The sequence below is a fragment of the Panthera pardus genome, unplaced genomic scaffold (genome assembly GCF_024362965.1).
Source record: "Panthera pardus isolate Hobbes unplaced genomic scaffold, ASM2436296v1 HiC_scaffold_16, whole genome shotgun sequence".
In the NCBI taxonomy this organism is placed as follows: domain Eukaryota; kingdom Metazoa; phylum Chordata; class Mammalia; order Carnivora; family Felidae; genus Panthera; species Panthera pardus.
The window spans coordinates 37,134,994-37,143,605 of NW_026526721.1; the positions used below are offsets into that span (position 1 = coordinate 37,134,994).

At 34.7% G+C, this 8,612-nt stretch overlaps 1 long non-coding RNA gene across 1 annotated transcript; it reads left to right on the forward strand.

The window, feature by feature from the left end:
* Window positions 1-1,715: 1,715 nt before the first annotated feature.
* Window positions 1,716-5,721, forward strand: LOC109254329 (uncharacterized). The gene is made up of 3 exons (XR_002074757.2): window positions 1,716-1,782; window positions 5,138-5,219; window positions 5,309-5,721. It is a non-coding gene; the product is annotated as an uncharacterized LOC109254329 (long non-coding RNA).
* The last annotated feature ends 2,891 nt before the right edge of the window (window positions 5,722-8,612 follow it).

Sequence of the window (8,612 nt, forward strand, 5' to 3'; positions counted from 1 at the left end):
TAAGTGTCTTCAAATATTTGAAGAATATTTTTCTTAGATGACGGAATAGACCAATTATGCATAGATCCATAAGTATAGTTTCCAGATTAGTGTTTAAAAATTAAGGGGCTACATTCTGTTGACATGAAGGAATAGTTAAGGTTGTGTAAAGATAGAACAAGATAGCTTTCTAGGCTTGTTTTCTCATCTTTAAAGTAAGTTTGGATGGGCTGATTTCTAATATCCCTTTCAGTTTTACTATTGCACAGTGTTATCTTCTAGATACCCCCCCCCCCCCGCCCTATGACTTTATAGGAGCTATTCCTCTGAAATAGATATCTATAGGAGCTATTCCTCTGAAAAAGATATTCCTCTGAAATAGATATTCCTCTGAAATAGATAAATAGATGCATGACCCACCTGCATGCATCTGCTAACCACTTTACATCTGTATGAGATTCTATTCCTCTTTACATTAATCCTTGTTTAATATTCTTAAAGACAAATTGAACTCAAAACAATCCTAACACCGTCCCTGATGCCCATTCCTCTCTTATTGCAATGTATAATTTTTTATCATTTAGTATGTTTGTTTAGGCATTCACTTATTTCCTATAGACGATAAGTACTGCTTATAAACTGCAATTTGGGGGGAAGGATCTTATATACTGAAATAATTTGGGGTTTTAAAATGAAAATTCCTGGACCTGATTCTAGAACTACAGGAAGACATGCAATTATTATTCTGTATAATATGCTGAACTTTATTCTTACAGATGCTTAGTGTTATAGAGCCACTGCTATAAGGTCTTTTATTTACCTTTGTCTTTTCCAACTCTTCTCCACTCCTGGCTTAATCATTATCAATATCCAGTGTCAGCCATACCTAATTGCTGATCTAATCTGAATAAATTTTCAGAATATCAGGATACTCTCAGACTTCATCATTCTGGGCAGGCTGATATTAATCTTGTTATAAATCTTGTTCTCTAGGAGCTATTTTCTGACTGCTTTCTACTGTCAATTTATGCTTTAATTAGGATCCTGTTTCAAAACAGACCAATTGGAAACACATTTTGCTTGAGTAGTGCTATTATCTAGAATATCCTATTACATATACTTTATCCATCAAGGTGAACCATATTGGATCTTGAAGACAGCCCAAATGTGTCACTTCCCTCTAATTTTTCTAATAAGACTCCTTTTCTCCCAACAATTGGCCAGCCCCATACCTAAGACTCTTCTTTAGTGGCCTAGTCCTAATCAAAGGTATGCAATTCTACTTCTTGCTATACTCACTAACATTCTATGAGCGGAAAGCCTGGCTTCTTGGAGATGAGAGAGGGAAGTCCTATCCTCACTGAAAAGGGGCATTTAAGGCAACATTACCAAGCCTCAAAACAGTTTGTTCCCTTTTCTTTTCACCTCTCTCCCCCATATGCCTAGACAGGATGAAACAGATGCTCATTAATTCTTAAATTTCCTTTAAACTATATAATATACACTCTCAGACTAGCGAGAGTAAAACACATGGTAGTTATATAATTTGTAATGTGCCCAAGAATTAATCAATAGATCAACAGCACTATTTGCAAGGTAGGCAGTCAGGCCTGAAGATTTTTTTTTACCAAAAGCCTGAAAAGGAAACACTTCTTAAGTTGCCATTGGTTATCATGATCTGAGCAAACAAATGGTATTGTTGCACAATGTCAATAGCCCACATTCTATGCCTTGTTTTGCTTTTAACAAACTGTGAAAAGACCAACAGCTGTTACTGAGCTAAGAACAACTAAAGGATTTACAGTAGGTGGTACCACCTGTGCTTTTCTTATTCCACCCTTAAAAATCTGCTACTTTATTTTGGAGCTGGGTGGAGAATATGGCAGTGACTCAATATCAGGGGGAGTGAGTAGTCAACTGTGGCTCAGTTCTGATAAGAAGGAGTAACATGATCTTTATAAGTCATAACAATGTATGTTGATGAATATCTTTTCTTGATTTTGCTTTATCCATTTCAAGAATCTAAGAAAAGACCATAAATAAAAAGCAAATCTGAATCTGGCTGACTTAACTGAATGAAAGATTTACAACCCAGATAAAATGCAAGATTCTGTATACATGCAATTAATGATCTTAACTATATGATGCTTCATTTTAGCTTCTTTACCTTAAAGACTAGAAAAACACACTTGCCAAGTTACTGCCTACTTGATCCTGTAGCTGTGGAATTTTAAATTTAAACAGGCACTTGGTGAAACATGTCTTCTATTTCCAAGTGCAGTGTTTAAGGGATTATGGAAAATAGAGAATTAACTCATTTGGGGACAAAAATAATTTTGAAATTTGGTATCTTGAGTTACCTAGCACTTATATATGAAGTTTTCCTTAACTGCTAAAATTTAAAATGTTATATACAGAATAATTCAAGTCCTATAATATAAAGTAAATCTTTTGACAAAAGCAAATATATTGAGTGCCTCAGGTAAATCAGAGGATCCCTACTTAACCATGAGGTGATATTTATGCACCTTGCTGTTCTAAAGTAATCAATGTTCAGATCCACCTAGAATTTATTTGTTCAATGAAGAAAGCCACAAGGTGATAATGTCTTCTCATTGTTTTTGGTACTTTTTATGTTCCCCACAGTTAATATGGAAATTTGCTTAATACTAAGCCTGAGAGAGGCCTGAGCTCCAAGGGGAAAAAAATCCTTTGGTGATTTTAATTTATTGATGAAATGGTAAATGGCAAAACAGGCAGGGAACTTTGAGACAAAGGACACAAAGCAATGAAGTAAGGTCTTCTGCATCCTATGATACCAGAATCCATTAAGTATTTTTTATTAATTTCTTCAGATTGTTCTCAAACCTTGTTCCAGTTCTGTTTGTTTCCTGAAGAAAATTTTCCGGAATAAATTGTCTGCCAATATGGCCAATATTGCCAATATGCCAATATACCATATGCCAATATGGTATATTCCAACCCCACCTATTTTTAACAACCTTTCTTGATTTCTGAAGCAAAGAAGCAAAAAAACAAAAATGCTCTAGGGTATACACACACACACACACACACACACACACACACACACACACATACTCTAGGAGAAAATACTCCAGGACTAAATAAACACACACACACACACACACACACACACACACACACACACACACATACACAAACATACATCTATACTGTAAGAATATATATATATATATATATTCCATATGTATATATCCCATATATATATATTCCATATATATATCCCATATATATATATATATATATATATCCCATATATATATTCCATATATATATATATATATATAGTTTGAAAGTATTTCCCCTTGGATGAATTATTCAAAATTTAGCCAAGGACTGATGCTGGTATTTTGTCATTGTTTTAGAAAAACATATGGACCTACCGGAACATATTAAATATGTTTCATTCATAACATTAACAATAGATTTCATCTGTAATCATGAATGGAGTATCAACTCAGAGAATGGCCCAAAATTACTCAGTCTGGGTTCTTTTTGTTTTTGTTATCCATCTCATACTTCTCAGTTAGTTTTTGCTTGGCTCATTTTCCTATAAATAATAATAAATAATATCATATCCAAATAGTTCTTATTATGCTTAGCATATTCTTTATTGATACTCATGGTTTTGTGCTCTTTCTAATCCCGTGAGACACATTTTTCCCCACAGAACGTGTTGGCAACAGTGCTATCACACACACTGAAATCTTATACTATGATCAGCACATTAGATGTTGGTATTACAGCAATGAATTTGTCTAGATAGCTGTAAAATCTCTTTTTCTTATCAGTATTTGTCATGTCCAGGGCATAGTCACTGATGTTGGTGGCACAGTGCAAGATTCAGAGTGTGAAGTTTGGGGATTTTGTGACAAATGACTGACTGTCACACTGACAGCTGAGACCCATTACTAGGAATAAGGAACATCTCCCTGAAGTCTGCATAGTCAAGGTTGTTCTTGATAAGCCACCACTTACCAAGAATTACCCAATGTAAAGAACAGATCTTTCAAGTGTGTTTTTCCCCAAAAGGAATGTCAGGCTTTCTTTTACTCCTCCACAATTACTTTTGCTGACTTGAAGAACATACAGCAAGCAGACTGATATATGGAGCAGTTGCCATCTGATAGCTCACCTCTGCAAAAGAGAAGGGAGCTGATACCAAGATGCAGACTCATGAAAGATACTCTAGTGAAAAATCAATGTGAAATAAAATAAAAGTGGATAAATGAAGTGTCTAACTAAGTACTTAACAGGAAGCACTTACTAGATGGAATAAGTTCCAAAGGAAAAATATTTTGAAAAGATAAGTCACAAAACTTGTGCTACAAAAAAGCGTAGAAGATAACAACGGCAAAGAACTTAGGAGTCTCTATAATCTATTTTATAACTGATGAGGCCACAAATGAGAAATGTTCTTCCCAGAATTACAAAATTTTGGTGAATATCTTGGGTTACATCTCAGTCCTCTTGGATTCTTATCAAAGTTTTTCTTTTTGGCAGACCAGTCTACATCAAATTTTAATAGATGACTGAAAATCAAATCATATCTCAGACAGTGAAATTACATCAAACTGCCTAGCCTGTCTTGAATGGGAAAAGGATAAGGCCATTAATTATGAAGTGAAACTGCTTAGCAACCTAAGAATTGTATTTATGATGCTGTATGTACAGTTGACAATAGGTATCCTTAAGAGCAGAGATCATATGATTTCATCTAGGAACAAGAAGGTAGATGGGTTACTAAACCTACTTACCACAGAATGTATCTATTTGATGAACTTTTTTGCCTTATTTGCTTTTTAGCAGTTCATTAAATTAGATAAATTTGTATTAAGTATATATTGTGCTCAAGGTACCCTTGAACATTATGAAAGTATGCAAACATGGTCACAATTGACATCAGCTGCTCCTCACATTAAGACGTCAAATCTATTTTCTCCTCCTTGAATCTGGGTTGCCATTCTGACTTGCTATCAGAGATTAAGAAGTGTTCTGTCCAGATTCTCCCGCAAGGAAAGGCTTAGCTGTGAGCTATAGTCATGAGAGAGCTTACAGTCATTTTGCCTCAGTTAGAGATACTATCACTTATAGTCATTCTTTTTCCTAATTTCAGTGCCTAAGCCAGAGAGGAGAATAAGAGTCCAGTCTCTGTGGCCCAATTCAGGACACCCTGACAGACAAGCCTTACTCTAAAGGTTAGCACATCGGCTGAGACTGTTGAACCTTCATGCAGATCAACTTCTTCCTTGGCCCAATCCTAATTCCTCTATTTTTTCTTTTACAGATGTTAATTCATAATAAATAATTTATAACCCAAACACCATCATGGTATCTGCTTCTGGAGAACACGACCCATGATATTTGTGTTGGTGAATAAAATGTGGCATGAAGAACACTGCACCAGCTCTGAGATTAGACTTCAAAAAACCTTGCAGATTTTCTCTCTGGGAACCCTAACAAGGTACCATATAAACATGTCCTGAATAGCCTGCCATAAAATTAGAGGCCATGTCAATAGCAGAAATGAATCATCCCAGCTGAGGCCTTCCAAAGCAATGAGAACCCAATCAACTCAGCAGCTGACTATACACATGAATAAACACTTCCTAGACTAGAACAGCCTAGCTGAGCCCAGTCCAAATTGCTAACTAGCAGAATCAGGATCTAAATAAATAATTGTTATTTTACACCATTAAATCCTTGGGATGAGTTTTTGAATAGCCAAAGCTATCTGATTATAAAAGCATACTTAGCATTTCTGAAAATACAAACAAGTTTTTTCAGCTGGATTCACACAACTCTGTGCTTGTCTCTGGGGATGCCTGGAAATCTAGCACTGTCTCTTGTCTAAGATAAAGGCATTGGGCTAACTAATGATTTATCATGTGCTGTTTCATATCTGAAACTCTCTTCTGGCACGCAGGCCTAGTTGGTTTACTGATGGCTTACACATGGAGTAACCAGTTTGCCTGACTTAACTATGTAAACAGAGGGTCATAAAAGACCCCACTGCAAACTTTCAAGTTGTTCTCCCCAAATCAATATTTACTGTACAATTTTTGGTAATTCAATCTAGAAACAAAGCACATCATTGTGTTAATAGCAAGGATTTAAAAGAGATGCTTCTGAAAGCTCTGTGGCTCCTAATTCTTACCTGAACTCTCTGTCTTCTGCTTTATAGTATGTTTCTCCCTTATTAAAACCCTTGCATTAATATGCATTCTGGTGTCTTACGAATGTTTTCAATTATCTAATGTGTTGCACTCTTTGCAGGTGTGTGTGTGTGTGTGTGTGTGTGTGTATGTTTGGGTACTCTTCAAGAATTCAGAACAAGATTTATGAAATTTCTTAGAAGATATAGATCTAAGGAAACCATATTTGCACAAGATCGAGATCAAAGTTAAATGTGTTTTTGCTTTTTGATAAGAGTCTTTGTAAGCGTATATGTGTGTTTATTTGGTCACATTTTGTTTGAAATTCTGGTTCTGGAGCAGTGATAAAAAAGTTCAATTATAAAAAGAGAAAACATGAAACTTCAAACACAAAAAGTAAACATATTATTCACAAATATAAGGACAAGAAAACAGAAAATGATTTAACATCATAACAAAATGACAAATCAAAAGAAAAATAAAACATTTAATAGAGTCAACTTTACATATGAAGACAAAATAACATGATTAAATGATATTAGGGCTCTGGAATGAAACACAGTGCCCCAAGTAATATCCTTTAAGTACTGGATATATTGTTTGAATATTATAATATAATTCCCTGAATTTTATGACTTAAAGATTCCTGCTAAAATTCAAATACCAAAATCTGGAAAAAAATTATTAATAAACGATATATGCCCCAAGAGTATGAACAAAGCAGTTATTATTTTATGAATTTCCTAGAGAAAAAAAATTCCTGATAAAGCTGATCATTGCACAAAAGAGCTATGATTAAAAAAGAATATTTGAGGGGTATAGTGTGATAAAAGGACTAGAGAGTATGCCACAGTGAAGAGTCCTGAGAACATGGGAGTAATGACTGAGGAGAGAAACACCAAAGAGAATGGTTACCTCAACAAAGGCAGTAGTTATTTAATGTGGATCATGATTTCTGCATAAATGTACAAGAGATCTGTGTTTTCATATTTTTTTAGGAATATACTACTACGTGAAGTACTGAGCTGTATAGTGAAATACTCAGTAGTTTAATATATTCAACATTCTCCAAGTGCAAAATACTACTATTGAGTAACTTAATTCCACTAATATTGTGGGTAATAGATTAATGAAACCTTTTATCTTTCTTCATGAGAATTTGACCTTAGGTTAATTTTCCTAACTCTATTCCCCTGGCAACTTGATCAAGTGGTATATCCTCTATGTTTCTAAGCAACAAAAATTATGATTAAAAATAACCTCTGTTGGCAAATTTCATCTGGACTCAGAGATCTAAAAACACTTGATAAGAAGTCATAACTTCAGACTTCCCTGAGTATGACGATTCTAGGCATGTCTCTTGAGAGGACTCTAGAAACTATGTCTATGAGACTTTAACAAAAGATATTGGCTCCTGTGGAACATGAAGCTTTAACCTCCCATCAGATTCTGCACCCATCTTGTGTACATCTCCTCTTCTTGCAAGTAAGCAGTACAGGCCACTGAAACATGCAGAGGAGGAATGATTGATGTTTCCCTGCTAGGAAACTGTATTTTTCATCTGAGATCCTTCTTAGTGGCTTGGTATCAAATGTGGTGTGTGAGAGTCTTAGAACCTGTATATTACTTGATTCTGCAAAATTCCCTTAATGGGTGTTGCACTCCACAGGTGTACCAAAAAAATACGGTATGCTAATAAAATGTGAGCAGCTCTTCACTATTTTGAACTTGATCATCTGCAAAGACCCTATTTCCAAATAAGGTTACATTCACAGAACTGTGGTACTGAGGATTAGAATTTCAACATCTTTTGGGGAAACACAATTCAACTCATAACAGAAAAATAGCCTTGCAGGGCTAAAATCATAAAGGTCTACTAAATAAGTTGCTTAGTTAATTAAGTGGAGCATCTCTGAATTTCATTAGGTATTAAGTTAGAAGTAGTATAGAAACAGAAGATGCTTCCTTTCACCACCACCACCACCACAGTGTTCTTCTGTCAAGAGCCAAGTGATTTCCTCACATGAAGAAATGAAAATGAATTTAAAAAGAAATACTTCCATCCCTTTCTTACCCTTCAAAAGCTATTCCAATACAATTTCAAGACCTTAAATTCAATAAACATGGAAGATACTGAATCAGGAAACTGCAAAAAGCAGAATATTTCAGAAAAAAATCTGCAATAATTTGTGAGAAGTGTACATACAAGTACAAAATAGTGATCTTTGTCACATATTCCATGAGTCAAGTCTTTGTTAGAATATATTTCTGATTTAGGCATTTGTTAAAACAGATACAGAGAAATGAGATGCAGTCCACTGCATGAAATCAATAAATACTTCAGAGGTGTAAAATAGAATGAAAATGTTAAAGTCAGCTTTATAGTAAAAAAACAAAAAACAAAAAACAAAAAAACCCACAAAAACATCAAAACTT